This window comes from Lissotriton vulgaris, unplaced genomic scaffold (assembly GCF_964263255.1).
Source record: "Lissotriton vulgaris unplaced genomic scaffold, aLisVul1.2 SCAFFOLD_1201, whole genome shotgun sequence".
NCBI classification, from domain to species: Eukaryota; Metazoa; Chordata; class Amphibia; order Caudata; family Salamandridae; genus Lissotriton; species Lissotriton vulgaris.
The window spans coordinates 489281-505631 of NW_028254650.1; positions in this window are offsets into that span (position 1 = coordinate 489281).

Below are 16351 nucleotides of genomic sequence, written 5' to 3' on the forward strand. Positions count from 1 at the left end.
CTCCCTGCTGGCCTGCCCCCGCCCTCCTGAGGCTTCTTAAAAGTGTTCCTGAGCCTTAACGTGTGGGACACTTACTCGCTTGTTTGTTCAACGGAGGATCTTGGCGTCATCAGAGAGGCATAGCAGCGCACCAGCCCACTACTCGCCGCACCCGCTTCGCGGGTGCCGCTTCCCTTGTGGGGCCACGTCAACGATGAGCATTGTTTGACTGAGGCGATAAGGCGGCACTGGGCGTGAGGCATCAGCGGGGCTGCGAGCGTGCGGGGACTTCAATACCCAGAAGTCCCTGCAAGACCGACGGCTAGCTTCCGGTCCGCTCTCCCTGCTGGCCCGCCCCCGCCCTCCTGAGGCTTCTTAAAAGTGTTCCTGAGCCTTAACGTGTGGGACACTTACTCGCTTGTTTGTTCAACGGAGGATCTTGGCATCATCAGAGAGGCATAGCAGCGCACCAGCCCACTACTCGCCGCACCCGCTTCTCGGGTGCCGCTTCGCTTGTGGGGCCACGTCAACGAGGAGCATTGTTTGACTGAGGCGGTAAGGCGGCACTGGGCGTGAGGCATCAGCGGGGCTGCGAGCGTGCGGGGACTTCAATACCCAGAAGTCCCTGCAAGACCGACGGCTAGCTTCCGGTCCGCTCTCCCTGCTGGCCCACCCCCCGCCCTCCTGAGGCTTCTTAAAAGTGTTCCTGAGCCTTAACGTGTGGGACACTTACTCGCTTGTTTGTTCAACGGAGGATCTTGGCATCATCAGAGAGGCATAGCAGCGCACCAGCCCACTACTCGCCGCACCCGCTTCTCGGGTGCCGCTTCGCTTGTGGGGCCACGTCAACGAGGAGCATTGTTTGACTGAGGCGGTAAGGCGGCACTGGGCGTGAGGCATCAGCGGGGCTGCGAGCGTGCGGGGACTTCAATACCCAGAAGTCCCTGCAAGACCGACGGCTAGCTTCTGGTCCGCTCTCCCTGCTGGCCCGCCCCCCGCCCTCCTGAGGCTTCTTAAAAGTGTTCCTGAGCCTTAACGTGTGGGACACTTACTCGCTTGTTTGTTCAACGGAGGATCTTGGCGTCATCAGAGAGGCATAGCAGCGCACCAGCCCACTACTCGCCGCACCCGCTTCGCGGGTGCCGCTTCGCGGGTGCCGCTCCGCTTGTGGGGCCACGTCAACGAGGAGCATTGTTTGACTGAGGCGGTAAGGCGGCACTGGGCGTGAGGCATCAGCGGGGCTGCGAGCGTGCGGGGACTTCAATACCCAGAAGTCCCTGCAAGACCGACGGCTAGCTTCCGGTCCGGTCTCCCTGCTGGCCCACCCCCCGCCCTCCTGAGGCTTCTTAAAAGTGTTCTTGAGCCTTAACGTGTGGGACACTTACTCGCTTGTTTGTTCAACGGAGGATCTTGGCGTCATCAGAGAGGCATAGCAGCGCACCAGCCCACTACTCGCCGCACCCGCTTCGCGGGTGCCGCTTCGCTTGTGGGGCCATGTCAACGAGGAGCATTGTTTGACTGAGGCGGTAAGGCGGCACTGGGCGTGAGGCATCAGCGGGGCGGCGAGCGTGCGGGGACTTCAATGCCCAGAAGTCCCTGCAAGACCGACGGCTAGCTTCCGGTCCGCTCTCCCTGCTGGCCCGCCCCCCGCCTATTACGCCCCCTATATCATAATCTCAAACTCCCGCAGCGCAGGACGCAGCACGGGGCGAAGACTGGGCAAAGACTGGGCCGTTTCAGGCCGTTCCAGACCGAACAAGACCGGACCGGGCCATTTCCCTTGGCTGTTTTTGCCCCGGCACCCTAAAATTACTAGTGTTTGTGTTTGTCTTATTCTTCACCCACCATTTCAAACATGTCTGTTCGTGAAACACGAAGTAAGACTACTAAAACTGGGAAAAAGTTTACAGGGACCCTGGACGATTTTATTACAAGGACTAGCTTATCTATTGATAATGAGATTGCTAAACTCCAGCATAGGGTCTCCCTGGAGTTAGAGTCCGCAATAAGGCTGTCAACTGAACTAGCACTAAGAAAGAAATCCTCATTAGGTAGTATTGCAACCTCGAAAACTCCTGAGCGCACCTCTGGCCCCGCACCAATTATCACCCTGGCCGAGGTGCATCCTATTCCCGAGGACTCAGCTTCCTCCATCAACCACGAAGTAGATCCCCCAGGGTTACCCGTCAGTGTTGTATCTGAAAATATTCCATCTTCAGATCCACTGATTGTGATCATTGAGGGGGAAAAGGGGTCAGGGGAAGCAGCTCTGGAAAGAACTCAGGGGGCCGCTAAGACAATAACCAAACAAAAGCGCAAACGTAAAAATCCATCTGTGTACGCTAGAAAAAAGGCTAAGGTAGCCTCAAGCCAATGTTTTACAGGGGGGGGGGCAACAACCTATTATTACTGCTACTAATGGGCCTGATCAGACGCTCCCTAATGCACAAAGTAGTAATGTCAATATAGAGGCACCTAACCCGGACATAATGGTAGACCATTCTGTAGATGAGGGCGAGAAAACGTCTATATCTATGGATGCCTTACAAGGGGACAGGGAAGAGTTTTTGAAATTAGTATGGGAAACACTTAAAACACTTCTTAGGCTGTTAGAAGTCAGGCTAACTGGCATTGAAAATCAATTACTAGAGGTGGAAAAGAGTGTCATAACGTTAGCAAGTTTAAGCCTTAATGGTAGTGATATTCCCATACATGCTTCAATTATGGCCCCTGTGGCACCCTCGAACTCAAACTCATCTAGTGTACAGCATCAAAAAGAGGGAGGAGTAAAAAACATAGGCACAAATCTGACAGTAAACACTCAAATAAAACCTATTGTCACACCCTCACACCCGCCCTTGGTTAACACTACTAGTAAACCTTTGTCGAAGGGTCCTGTTCAAAGTAAAAAATCTCAGTTAGCAAATGTTGCTGTTACCCATTCTTCTGCCCCTAAGACTCCCGTCTTGCAGAAGTTCGCATCATCCACTATACCTCCTAATAACCACACTACCCTGGGCCCTAACAAATCCTTGGCTGACAGATCTTTTGCCAATAGAACCAACTTACATAATAACCAACCAGCCCATGCTTTTAACAACTTCAAGGGATATATTGATCTGCCCCCTGATGCCAGTCCCTTTGTAATTGTTCTTACCGGGGTACCTGAATTGGAAAACCAGTATGAAGAGAATTTTTCATCCTTAAAAAATAAGGTGATTTATTGGTTAAACTCAAACAAACCAATTCCAAACCATATGAAAAGTAAAATTCTTATGGTCCGTAGGGTACCATGGGTCGGTCCAATAGCAAAGTCAACTCCGGGTGACTGTATAGTCGTCTCATTCGAAGAACCCCTTAGTGCTGACCAGATTTGCGCATGGAAAACATATGGAGATACATCACCCATTGTAGCCAGACCCCTATCGTTTTTTTATCCCCCACCCAGGCCATTAAATTATGGGCACAGCTGGAATACTATTAATCAACACTACGGCTATGCGCCAAATCTGGCCAGACAGACTGACCGAAACATGTGGACTGGAATTCCCACTTTCAATAGGTTCAGCTGCCTAGATGCAGTTGACTGACTTGAGACTATGCCAAACTGCATCTCAAAGTTATATGACACCTATTGTACATCGGGTGTTGGGCGCTTTTATTCTAGTCCAGGAAATAGCACTCAGAACATAGAAAGTTATCCAGTTGCGAACCTAGCATGCCACGACATAGATGAGGGTTGCATTGGTGAAAAAACTAGTACTGCAGTAGGGGCTTTGATCACTGATGCAGGGAACCGAATAGCCGATCCACAGCTAGACAGAGTAGTTCCCCTGTCGGTACCAGTGTTGCCCATTGTTGATTGTGATTTTTCTGGTAGTGGGCCAACCCCAAAGTTACTTTTCCTGTCATGGAACATTGCTGGAGTAGGCAACAATCTGATAGATCCTGAATGGGCAGATTATGTCGACTCCAGCGATCTCTGCCTACTGCAAGAAACATGGGCAATGGATATTCCACACAGGATGGGATATAAAACCTTTGGCATTGAGGCAGTCCAGTCTGATAGGGGAAGGCCATCCGGGGGATTGATCATATGGCTCAAAATTACCTTAGCAATAAGGGTTGAACCCATAGACACAGGAACCCCTGATATTTTGGCTTTAAAAATTGTAACTGCAAAAGGGGGTGAATACTATATTGTTAACGTTTACAACAGACCCATAGGTCATTCCAGGGTCTCGCCCACTTTGGAAATCCTGGACTCTTTCCTGAAAAGGGTGGTTGGCGATGTCCCAGTAATATTGGAAGGTGATTTGAACTGTAACTTTGAACCGATCCTTGGGATTACAGATGTCTTTGAGGATGAAGATCAAGCTTATAATATTCCCCAGCTTGAAACTTTGAATTATGTTCAATGCACTACTTTGGCGGTCCAACTACTGAGGCTAACAGCTGACCACGGTCTCAGAGCATGCAATGGCCGCCTTCCATCCGACCTATCCAAACACCCAACCTTTGCGAAATCAAAAAGTAGGCTAGATTTCATTTTTGTCTCATTAAATATTTGGCACTATATAATTGATCTTAAAGTAGTAATAAGGGATGAGAGTGATCAATATCCTCTGGAACTTCATATTGACGCATCCATGCTTAGTGATATCCCTGTCCCTATATTGAGTGAGAAAGCCACTGATGATCTATGTGATCATGTACACATTATTAATAATAATAGACGTGCCTTAAAATGGCCGTATCTTTTAACTGAAGGCAAGACCCTAGCATCAGTCTACTCACTTTTTGGTAAGACTTTCGCACCTTTAGTTGGACAACCCTTCTTAACTGACAGCTATGATCACTTTGTTGAGCTACATAAGGTTTTTTTCAATGAACTAAGAACCTACATGTCCAAAATGCCAAGGAAGACACAACAAAATGTACGATTGGGATGCCACGGGAAACTCTGGTATGATCACTCATGCAGGATGGCCAAGAGGAAGCTCCTAAATGCTATCAAAAATAAATCAAAAGAAGATGTCAGACTTGCTAGGGATGAGTACAAGCATGTTCAAAAAGTCTCGAAAAAAACATGGGAAGAGTTGATCTGGGCTGATATGTTGATTGCTGCAAAACTAAATGATAATGTTGGCTTCTGGAGGTTGGTTGCAAACGGGGGGCATGCAGGAAGAGTTGTGAAGGACACGTTCCTAGATGAATTGACATGGGTGACACATTTTACTTCTCTGTATAAACAATATGATAGTGGTGTTGAAGAGATTCCATGTCTACTTCCACCTCCTGCATGTCTTGATTTCACCCTGGACGAAACAAAAAGGGCAATTAATGAATTAAAAAATAGCAAAGCTCCCGGCCCTGATAAAATACCAGGTGACCTCTATAAGCATGAAATTGAAGTCTGGGCTCCCTATATCAATCGCTTGTTTAATGCTTTGTCCGAAAATTGTAAATTCCCTGATAGCTGGCGTGCAGCAGAAGTTGTCTTAATCTTTAAAAAGGGGAATAGATCTGTACCTTCAAACTACAGACCTATTAGTTTAATGGACACCCTGCAAAAACTCTATGCCAAACACTTGTTATTTAGGATAAATGATTGGCTGGAGGAGTCAGCAATACTTTCCAAATTTCAGGCAGGCTTTAGGTCTAAGACCAGCACCATAGACCAGGTCTTCAGATTTTGTTGTATATATTGGAAGTATGTTCACATCAGGAAAGGTCATTTGTATGTAGCTTTCGTAGACTTGAGAGCGGCATTTGATCTTGTCCCTCGCAACTTGCTCTGGAGATCTTTAAACAAAGCCGGCCTGCCAGGGAGTCTTTTGGTACAAATAATTGAGTTGCACGCTAGAAATCATGCCAACATTAGATGGGGTCCAAATGGTGAACTGACGCGTGATATTCCAATTGAGCGTGTCGTCCGGCAAGGATGCGTCTCGGCCCCCACCTTATTTTCTATATTTGTCAATGATGTTCCTGATCACCTGAATGCTTGTAGCAATGATTCACCTCAGCTCAACGGAGAGAGGGTGCCTGCGTTGCTCTTCGCGGATGATACCATCTTAATATCCCAAACTAAGAAGGGCCTCCAGGCACTCTTAAACTCCTTTAGCAGCTACTGTGTGATCAAAGGGCTAGAAATAAACGTTGACAAAACTAAATGTATGGCATTGAATCCTAGTAGGCCGGACAGAGGGAATTTGTCCTTGAACGGCCAAATTTTAGGAACCGTGGACAATTTTTCTTATCTGGGGGTAGTACTCGACTCAAAGTTAACATGGAACGCCCAAATAGAGAAAAGTAAGGTGTCATATGCTCACAATGTCAAACCAATAATCAGTAAACTGAATACTAGCACAAGTAAAAGTGTAACACCTGTACTCGAACTTTTCAAATTCAAAATCCAATCTGCCGCCCTATATGGGGCTGAGTTATGGGGACCATGGGCAGGGAGAGCTTTCAAGGCCTGGATAACAAATTAATGAGAACAATTGTAAAGGTTCCCACTAGTACACCATTAATTCCCCTCCAGCTTGATCTGAATTTTAAACAAACTGATCATCTGACCATCATAAGACCATTAATGTTCTGGATAAGGATTTGGTCCACCCCAGAATTGCTAGATTACAGGAATGGCCTTCGTGAAGTATTGAATCTAGACTCTTTTAATTCCATCCAATGGTTTGGGCATATTAAAAAATGGCTCATAATGCTGGGCTTGTATTCATTTTGGGAAACCCCAGAGAATTTACCACCTTTTGCTAAATCCATGGTAAAGAGAGCCTTCTGGTCTTATATGAATAATAGGTGTGCTCATGAAAGCAGAATTGGTACCTTAACTAAAGATTTCTTATCCTTCAAAGATGAACCCTGTTTTGAATCCTTTTTGGACGAAATAGATTCTCCTGTTGCTAAGACTCTCTACCTGAAATTCAGGTATGGGAATCTTATGTTGAACTTGGTCAAAGAAAAAACCGGAATTTCTGAATAGTAAAAGTGGGAGATGTCCTATGTGCTCAGCTTTGTGTATGGAGAACGAGGTCCACATGCTGTTTATATGTAAAGCGTATTTGAAAGCTCGGAAAAGATGGTTAAAACCCATGTGTGTACTCCTAGGAACTAGATCTTGCCTCACAGCATATAGGATCTTAAAAACTAATACTGCCCAGTTTATTGTATTCAGTGTCAGTAGGTTCCTTTATTCAGTGTATATTGTCCGAAGGAAATTGGGTCAGATGCTTTAAGTAGGAATATTTTTAAACTTACCTCTGCTGCTAAATGAAGGATGTTTTAAAGTGATTGGTGAAAATTAATTCTGTACGTCATTTTAAAATTTGTTGTTTTAAATGAACTGATGTATGTATATTGATATGATCCTCTGCTTTATGTATGTATATATGTGTGTTTTTTATGGCCAATTGGCCGAAATAAAGAAATATAATAATAATCATAAATATTGTTCATACAAACGCTGGCTAGAGTTATGCACTTTACACGGGGATCTAGAGAAGAAAAATAGCTTACAAATTCCATTAATATTCTCTGCAGAGGAGTGTTTGCTCCAGTAGAGCAAATTCACATGGCTTTGCAGATTGTGAATATAAAGGATAGACCTACTGCACAAGGTACAAAGATTAATGTTGTCTGCCAGATGTCAACTTTATAAGTAGTTATGAAATAAAGCATTTCCAATGCATTTGGCTTATACTTTCATTGAGTTCAATGGGCCTCGACTCAGACATTGCTAGTTATACTGTTTGAATATGATGCCAAACATATGAATCATGGGTTGTTCCACTACCAGCAGGCTCTGTAAGTTCGGCCATACATCTGTTTTTAAAAAGCAGATAGGTCGAAGCCATGCAGCTCTGGAGAAAGGTAGCCATGCTGACCCCCAAAACAGTGATTCAAATTTATACAGTTGCCCCAATTACTAGATGTTAAACTAATACAAATATCATGATGCTACATGTGTTACAGCAGAGACGTTGCTGGATGTGTGTGCCTCAGCTACTAGGAGGAATGTGCAAAAATACATAATTTGTTTTCATATTTAGGGGTATATTTATTGCATCACCCTTGAGCCAATCACAGGGGCGCAAGTGCAATGCAACTCTTAAGTTAGATTTATCAACCTAAGCAAGGACAACTTGTGTGGTCTTGCGTGACTTGATAAATTAAGAGTAACGCAATGCAGTGCAAATCGCTACTTTGCTTACTCTGCCTATTAGACCGGTCATCCTTAGGGTGGTCTTCTCCCAACTTTTTGCCTTTTGCCTCCCACTTTTTGCAGTATCTTTTTGTTGGCCTTAGGACTATGAGCACTTTACCACTGCTGACCAGTGCTAAAGTGCACGTGCTTCTCCCCTAAACATGGTGACATTGGTGTAAACCTGATTGGCATATTTAGTTACCTGTAAGTCACTTGCAAAGTGGTACCCAATGTAGCCAGAGCCTGTAGAATAAATTCTACTAGTGGGTCTGCAGCACTAATTGTGCTACCCACACAAGTAGCCTTGCAAATCTATCAAGTGTGCAGTTTACAGACACTTAGACTTGGCATTCGAAACCTTTTAAGCTCTCAAATTTCCCTTTTATTACACATAAGTTACCCCAAAGCAGGCCCTCAGTAACCCTAAGGGCAGGGTGCTGTGTAACTAAAAGGTAGGACATGTACTTTTAAGTTTTACATGACAAACAGCTACATTTTCACTGCTGTAAGGCCTACTTATTCCATAGACTAGTATTGTGGATTCCTTAAAATACCTTTTAAGTTGCAATTCCTGATTAGAAATTAGTAGCTACTTCAGGTTTAATATTTTTGAAATGGTGATGATAAATCCTGTTTAGTGGTACAGTTGGATTTGACATTACCATTTTGCAAATACCACTTTTGGAAAGTGTTATAGAAAAGGGTTTTGGCCCGGAAGCGGTCAGGAAGTGTCCATACAACTTTTTTTATTAAAACAAGCTACAAACCACTGGTTTTATGAGGCTGTTTATTGATTAAACATACATTGAACATTTATTAATTCAATTGGTCTGAGGTATTTTATTTACTTCTATTAACATTTTTTTAGACGTGCTCAAACATTATTGAAGCTTGTCCTTCAAAAAAGACACACTACTTACAGCATTTAACATATATGTACAGTGCTCAACATCGAATTAAACAAACATTATAACCAAAATGCAACATAGACAAAATTTACATTTTCAGCAACCAGTCAATATTAAACATAACAGCCTTATTTTGTGGTTATTTCTACACCTTTAGTTGACAAAGCTATGGAGACTGCGACCTACTGGGTACAGATTTTTAAGGGTCTAATTGGACAAAATAACCTCAAACAAATTGCTCCACATAGACAAGTATTGTTCAATAGTGTACTGTCCCAGGAGGAATTAACGTTGGCGCATTTCGAGCCCCTTAAACGAATTTCGGGGGTTCTCTTCGGGGCATTTGACTGGATAAAATCTGGAAAGAAAGTTCCAGAAACATTAAATGTACCTCTCTCTTTGAGTCATTTCATGAATACTACAATTTACCATGCTGAAAGTAAAGTACCTGAGGACTGTCTTAATGAAACCAAGGGGATCATTAGGATCTCGGGCGGATCCTCCCGAGATCTGTCCCCGCCTGCCACCCATTTCCTCCCGTCATATTACTATGGCGGGAGGGATTACGGCAGACGGAAAGACGGTCTGCCTCTTTTTCGCCTGGTCGACAAGTTGACCAGACAGAAAAGAGTTTAATATGGTGGCAGTGTCTGCTAGACACCGCATCTGTATTATAATGGGGGAGACACATGCCTTTCCTTGGCAGCAACGCATGCGGGAATCTCTTGCGGGGGCCCGTTGCAGGCCCCCAGGGTCTCTGGGGGGTGGGGGGTGCACATGGGGGGTACTTATGGTATCCCCCTGCATTTCAATGTACAACGTGACAGGCACTGTGAGGTGCATGTCACATTGTGCACTGAAGTGCATGACGGGCATTTTTAGCATTGCTGCGGGCGGTGCTGAATGTTAAATATGCAGGATGCACCCGCCACTGTGGCGGGCGCATATTAATGGCCCCCACTGGACCCCCACCCTTATGGCGGGCAGTCCTTTTTCACGTTGGGTGGAGGGCGGACTCAGGGCGATGGGGGGTGCACATGGGAGGTACCTATGGACCCCCCTGCAATTCAATGTACAACGTGGCAGGCACCGCGCAGTGCCTGTCACGTTGTGCATTGAAATGCATGACGTGCATTCTTAGCATTGCAGCGGGCGGTGCTTTCAGCACCACCCGCCGCAATGTTAAATATGTAGGATGCACCTGCCACTGTGGCGGGCGCATCCTAATGGCCCCCACTAGACCCTCGCCCTTATGGCAGGCGGTCCCTTTTCATGGTGGGTCCGCCTGTCATCCTAATGAGCCCCTAAGTGTCCTTTGTGGATCTGGATTTTAGTGATTGTGTGGGTAGACTGCAGATGTAGCTTGATTGTTCTACAATTTAAGGGAACGGAGGAATTTAGGGTGTTGAATTATCAACCATTTAAGATTGTTAACGGGTTAGGCAAATTTTTATCACTTAACTTACTTTTGACGCTTTCAATCTGTGCTTATTATGCCATCAGAGAAGCGCAGTGGACCGTGACTGCTTTGCATTGTTCTGGCACTTTTCTATCATTTTTCAGCCAGGCTACAAGTTGTGATAATTTTGTACGTGGTTACAAAATCCTAAAAGAAGGAGGTGAATGTGCTGTTATCGATACATTGTTTCAGGCTAAATGCAAGTTATGGGCATGGACTGTCACTCAACTTACTTTCCATGCTTTGGTCATGAGAGAGCGTGAGCCGAAGCTGCTTGTCTTTTTCTCATGCTTTTTTCCTTTCAGGTGCCCGGCATTAACAAGAAGTGGTATGCCCCCGAAGTTGTTATGAGCTATCATAAACCTATACACATCCACCTGGGTCAAGATCAAACTAGGCAATGGCAACAGAACAACAAAAAAAATTCCCACTCAAATTGGCCTCAAGCAGGGATGCGTATTAGCTCCCACCCTTTTCAACATCTTCACCGCCGACCTCGATAACAGTATCTCAGAGATACAAAGTGACCCGCCAAAGTTAGCACATGACAAAATAAGGAGACTACAGTACGCTGATGACATAGTTTTATGCAGCCAGACCCCCTTGGGTCTACAACGTTCCATCACAAGATTGCAAGAATACATCAGTGCGAATGGGTTGCAATTTAACTACAATAAAACGAAGATTGTCTGTTTCGCACCACAGCAAGGGCGGCAATCTTTCAAATGGCACATTGCGGGTAACACCATAGATCGAAGCCCCTCTTACAAGTACCTGGGAGTAGTGGTCGACTCAAGATGGACACTAAAAACCCAGCAACTGCACAGAAAAGCCCAGTCTAATAAACTATGGTTCGCTCTAAACTTACTGAAAACAAAATTGAAATGCCCATCCAACTTATACCTCTTGAAGGTAATTGAGGCAAAGTTTCTACCATCTCTAACATACGGTTTGGAACTATTCAGAGGCAAAGATGCAAACTTCCTGAATTTACAACAGTCAGAACTGTTGAATACATGTTTCATATACCAAGGTTTGCATCACAAGCTCAAGTACGCCTTGAATTTGGGCTATCAAATCAGCACCAAGTCAGACAAGACGCCATACTAAAAATGTGTTGGAAACTAAGAGCAGCACAAGAGGACACGTTGATGGGCCGCTGTTGGTCTGAAATAAACAATCGAACAAACGCATAAAATACTTGGAAAACATCATTGGGAGAAGCACTGACACAACTTAACATGCAAGAGGCATGTAACACAAAATACACCTTCGCGGCCTTCAAAAAAATAGCCAACAGTGCGGAAAAACGACAATCTTGGATCATCGACAAAGCAGAACTAGCAAAGAAAAAACATGGCTGGACGGTGCTAGCCACGTACAAGAGAATTGCCCCGCAACCATACTTAGTTAACCACATAACAGCTCCTACACAACAAATGCTTCTACGAATACGTCTGGGGACCTACACTTCAAAAGATCAGACTCCGGCATGGAAGCAAACATGGACGACATCACTTTGCAGACTATGTGGCCGAACCGAAGAAACACTGATTAATATACTGTGCATTTGCCCATCATTGACCAGTCTAAGACGTTACTATCTATTACATATATTTCGTTTTTATCAAATCAGAACATGTCGGCCTGCCGTCATGTTAGCACTGAATAGTCATCAGCTGTAGACAGCTTGTAGGGCTTGAAATCTAATCCTGAAAACTGAAAAAATGGGGACCACCGGCCCCAAACCGAAGGACTGATGAGCAAGGAATTGCTCAAAACACTGACAAAGTAATATGACTTTTTAAACGATCAATGTTTTTAAAGATTGTCCATGTATTTTTACTCAAGGCCAGTTCGAACACTTCTTTCTTTTCTTTTATGTATTTAATATTGCAAAGGTTTTAATTAACCATACACAATAAATTACTTTCTTACTCAAATTACTTTCATTAACAAGACATGCTTAATCCAAACAGTGTTTCGCATTACTGAAATACAAGCGGACACGCTGTCAGTGCGGGAGGATCAAGCAACCACGTCAGAGAGAAACCTCGGAAGCAAGTGAGTCTAACGCTGTCGCGAACGCTAAAAGAACTTTGTAAATAGACGTTGACACAATGTATCACTAACAGCGTGTCCGCGTGTATTTCAGTGCTGCGAAACACTGTTTTGATTAAGCACGTCTTGGTAATGCTGGGCGCCTGAAAAGAAAAACCACGAGAAAAAGACAAGCAGCTTCGATTCACGGTCTCTCAGGACCAAAGCATGGAAAGTAAGTTGAGCGAAAGTTCATGCTCATAACTTGCATTTAGCATGAAACAGTGTATCAATAACAGAGCGTTCACCTCCTTCTTTTAGGATTGTGTAACCATGTACAAAATTATCACGGCTTGTAGCCTGGCTGGAAAAGAATAGACAAGTGCCAGAACAACGCAAAGCAGTCACAGTCCACTGTGCTTCTCTGATAGCGTAATAAACATGGATTGAAAGCGTCAAAAGTAAGTTGAGTGATATGAATTCTCCTAACCTGTTAACAATCTCAAATGGTTGATAATTCACAACCCTAAATTCCTCCTTTCTGTTAAAATGCAGAACAATCAAGCTAGATCTGCAGTCTACCCACACAATCACTAAACTCCAGATCAACAAAAGACACTTGGTTTTTCATTAAGACATTACACAGGTACATTACTTTCCATGGTAAATTGTAGAATTCCTACAATGACTCAAAGAGAGGGATACATTTAATGTTTCTGGAACTTTCTTTCCAGATTTCGTCCAGTCAAATGCCCTGAAGAGAACCCAGAAATTCATTCAAGGGGCTTGAAGCGCATCAGCATTAATTCCTCCGGGGTTAGTACACTATTGAACAATACTTGTCTATGTGGAGCAATTTGTTTGAAGTTATTTTTCCCAATTAGACCCTTAAAATTCTGTACCCAGTAGGTCACAGCCTCCATAGCTTTGTCAACTAAAGGTGTAGAAATAACCACAAAATAAGGCTGTTATGTGTTATATTGACTGGTTGCTGTTTTAATGTGAATTGTGTCTATATTGCATTTTTGTTATAATGTTTGTTTAATTCAATGTTGAGCACTGTACATATATGATAAATGCTGTAGGGAGTCTGCCTTTTTTGAAGGACATCCTTCAATAATGCTTGATCATGTTAAATAAATGTTAATAGAAGTAAATATAATACCTCTGACCAATTGAATTAATAAATGGTCTAAGTCTGTTTAATCAATAAACAGCCTCATAAAGTCAGCGGTTAGGAGCTTGTTTTGATAAAAAAACTTTTAGAAAGTGGACATTTCTATACTCTTAACTTTGCCCTACACGTCCTGGCTGGGTGACAGCTACACTTTGTACAAACCTCTCTAGTTAGCCACAACACAGGAAGGGCTGGGTGTAACAGGGTACATCTGCATTCATCTGCATACTGATTGTATTCCTGGGCAGGGAGAGGGAGAAATAGTTCACACTTACAACTGAAAGGGTTGCATCTTCCTCCCACACAAAGGATTGATTTACTTCCTACTGGTAGTCTGGAACTAGGGCTGGGCTGAAAGGGATGCCCGTGCACTTCAGAAGGTTCTGTTTAAGTCACCTCTCTACATCAAAGACATATTGGAGTTTAAGTATTAGGGCTCTGGCCCTATCAAATCAGTACACTACTGGACCTGGAAGAAACTCTATTGGAGTAAAGGCTGCTATGCTGAAGGATTGCCACTCTGCTGTGCCTGACTGTGCCTGACTGTTCTAAGGAACTGGTTCCCTCCTTTGCTGAGCTGCCATGCTGCCTGCTGATCTCTGCCAGAGGGCCAATGATTAAGCCCCAGAGTGACTCCAACAGCTTACTGACTTGTTCCCTGCTCTCCCCTAAGTCTCTGTGTCATCAAAGACCTTGTCCCTACCAAGAGCTGCCTTTTTGGAGCTGCAGCACTGCCCGATTGCCACGGGTTCAGTGTGCCTTGAGTTTCCCAGCAAGGCCTCATTGTTTCTATTCTGTTGAGGAGGTCGTTCTGTGCGCTGCGCTGACCCATGCCAGAGCCGGCCTCTGGGTTTATGAGTGCTAGAGGTCTTGCGTTCCTGGCTGAAATCAGCACTATGAGCCCCGGCTGACTTGTGCCCCAAGACGAAGTGACCAGTACTCCCAATCTGCGTGACGGTCGGAGACCCCGTCTCTCTGCCTGAAAAGCCTGCATTCATAAAGGGAAATCCCTCTCTAGAGCAGCCTCCTTCACCCGAAAATGGGAAATGTGACAAGTGGTACTTGAATCCTTTGTGCCGACCTCAGCTTTGCACCAAGGAAATCCCTCAGTGCGGACCCCTTCCATCAATGCATGGTTTCCGAATGATACCGGCGGAGCCAGCAACAATCATCAGTCCCAACCTGACGGGTCTGACTGCGTTGCCTGCACCACCACCACTCTCCTGAACAGGAAGGGGACAATGCACGGCAACCCAGCTCTGTGTCTGAGGCTGCCAACACCCCTGAGGCTGCACTTCTGCTGCAGTAACGGAACAGCTCATGTATCTTGTGTGCACACCAGATGTTGGTGGACCCTGATCACTTAAAGCTTGCTATTTTGTTACCTGGATTGGATACAAGTGGCCCCTGCATTAATGTACTGCGCTGCTCGCATTTGGGGACACATACTTTTCTGGTGCCTACAACTAAAGCCCCGGTGGGACCCTAATTACCCTAAGAGAAGCGCATCAGCTTCTCAGGCTACAGTATCTCACGTATTCTGCAAATGTGGTTATATTTTTAAGCTCTGCTTTGATATTCAATCTGGTAAAATTCATTTTTCTTAATCTACTTATTGGATTGTTGTCTAATTTGAAATAGATAACTATTTCCTTTTTTTCTAAACCTGTGTGGAGTATTATTGTGGTGTATTCATTGTGTTACTATGGGTGTGTGATGCACAAATACTTTACACTTTGCCTCTTAAGATAAGATAAGCCTACCTGCTATGCACTAAGCTACCAAAGGGTGAGTGCAGGTTATCTTAGGTGTGTAACTAGCTTACCCTGCCTAGAGTGGTGGTTTCTGCCTGGCTAAGGTGCATACCCCAGCCAACCAGAAGCCCCATTTATAACATTGGTGATCAGCGGTGAGGATAGAACTTGTGTTTGTGCAATACCATATAGTAATTAAGTGTTCACTGCAACTCTATACTTAGACCACTTTGACCCTATTCCTCCTGATTGGCAATTGTTTTGTCTGTCTGTGCTAATTCAAATTTTTAATTTTACCCTGATTGGCCCATGAGCGTTTCCTTATAAAACATGTCTTAAACCAGGGAAGCAGCACGTGCGCCTGCACCGGAAGTTGTGGAGTTTGATCTGGCCTGGTTGAAGCCTTAAACCATGGTGCAGAGGACATCTCATAATGAAGAGGTTCACAAGAAAGGTGCACCATAGCCATGCAGCCAGGCTCATCCTGCGCTGCAGCATGGTCAATCAATCAATCAATCAATCAATCAATGACACTTATAAAGCGCGCTACATACCCGTAGGGTCTCAAGGCGCTGGGGGGAGGGGGGGGGGGGGTGCCGCTACTGCTCGAACAGCCAGGTCTTCAGCTTCTTCCTGAAGGAGAGGTGGTCTTGGGTCAGGCGCAGGTCGGGAGGGAGGGAGTTCCAGGTCTTGGCGGCCAGGTAGGAGAAGGACCTTCCTCCTGTAGTCGCTCTTCGGATGCGGGGGACGGCGGCGAGGGCGTGGTTGGCTGATCGGAGGTGGCGTTTGGGAGCGTAGAAGTTGACT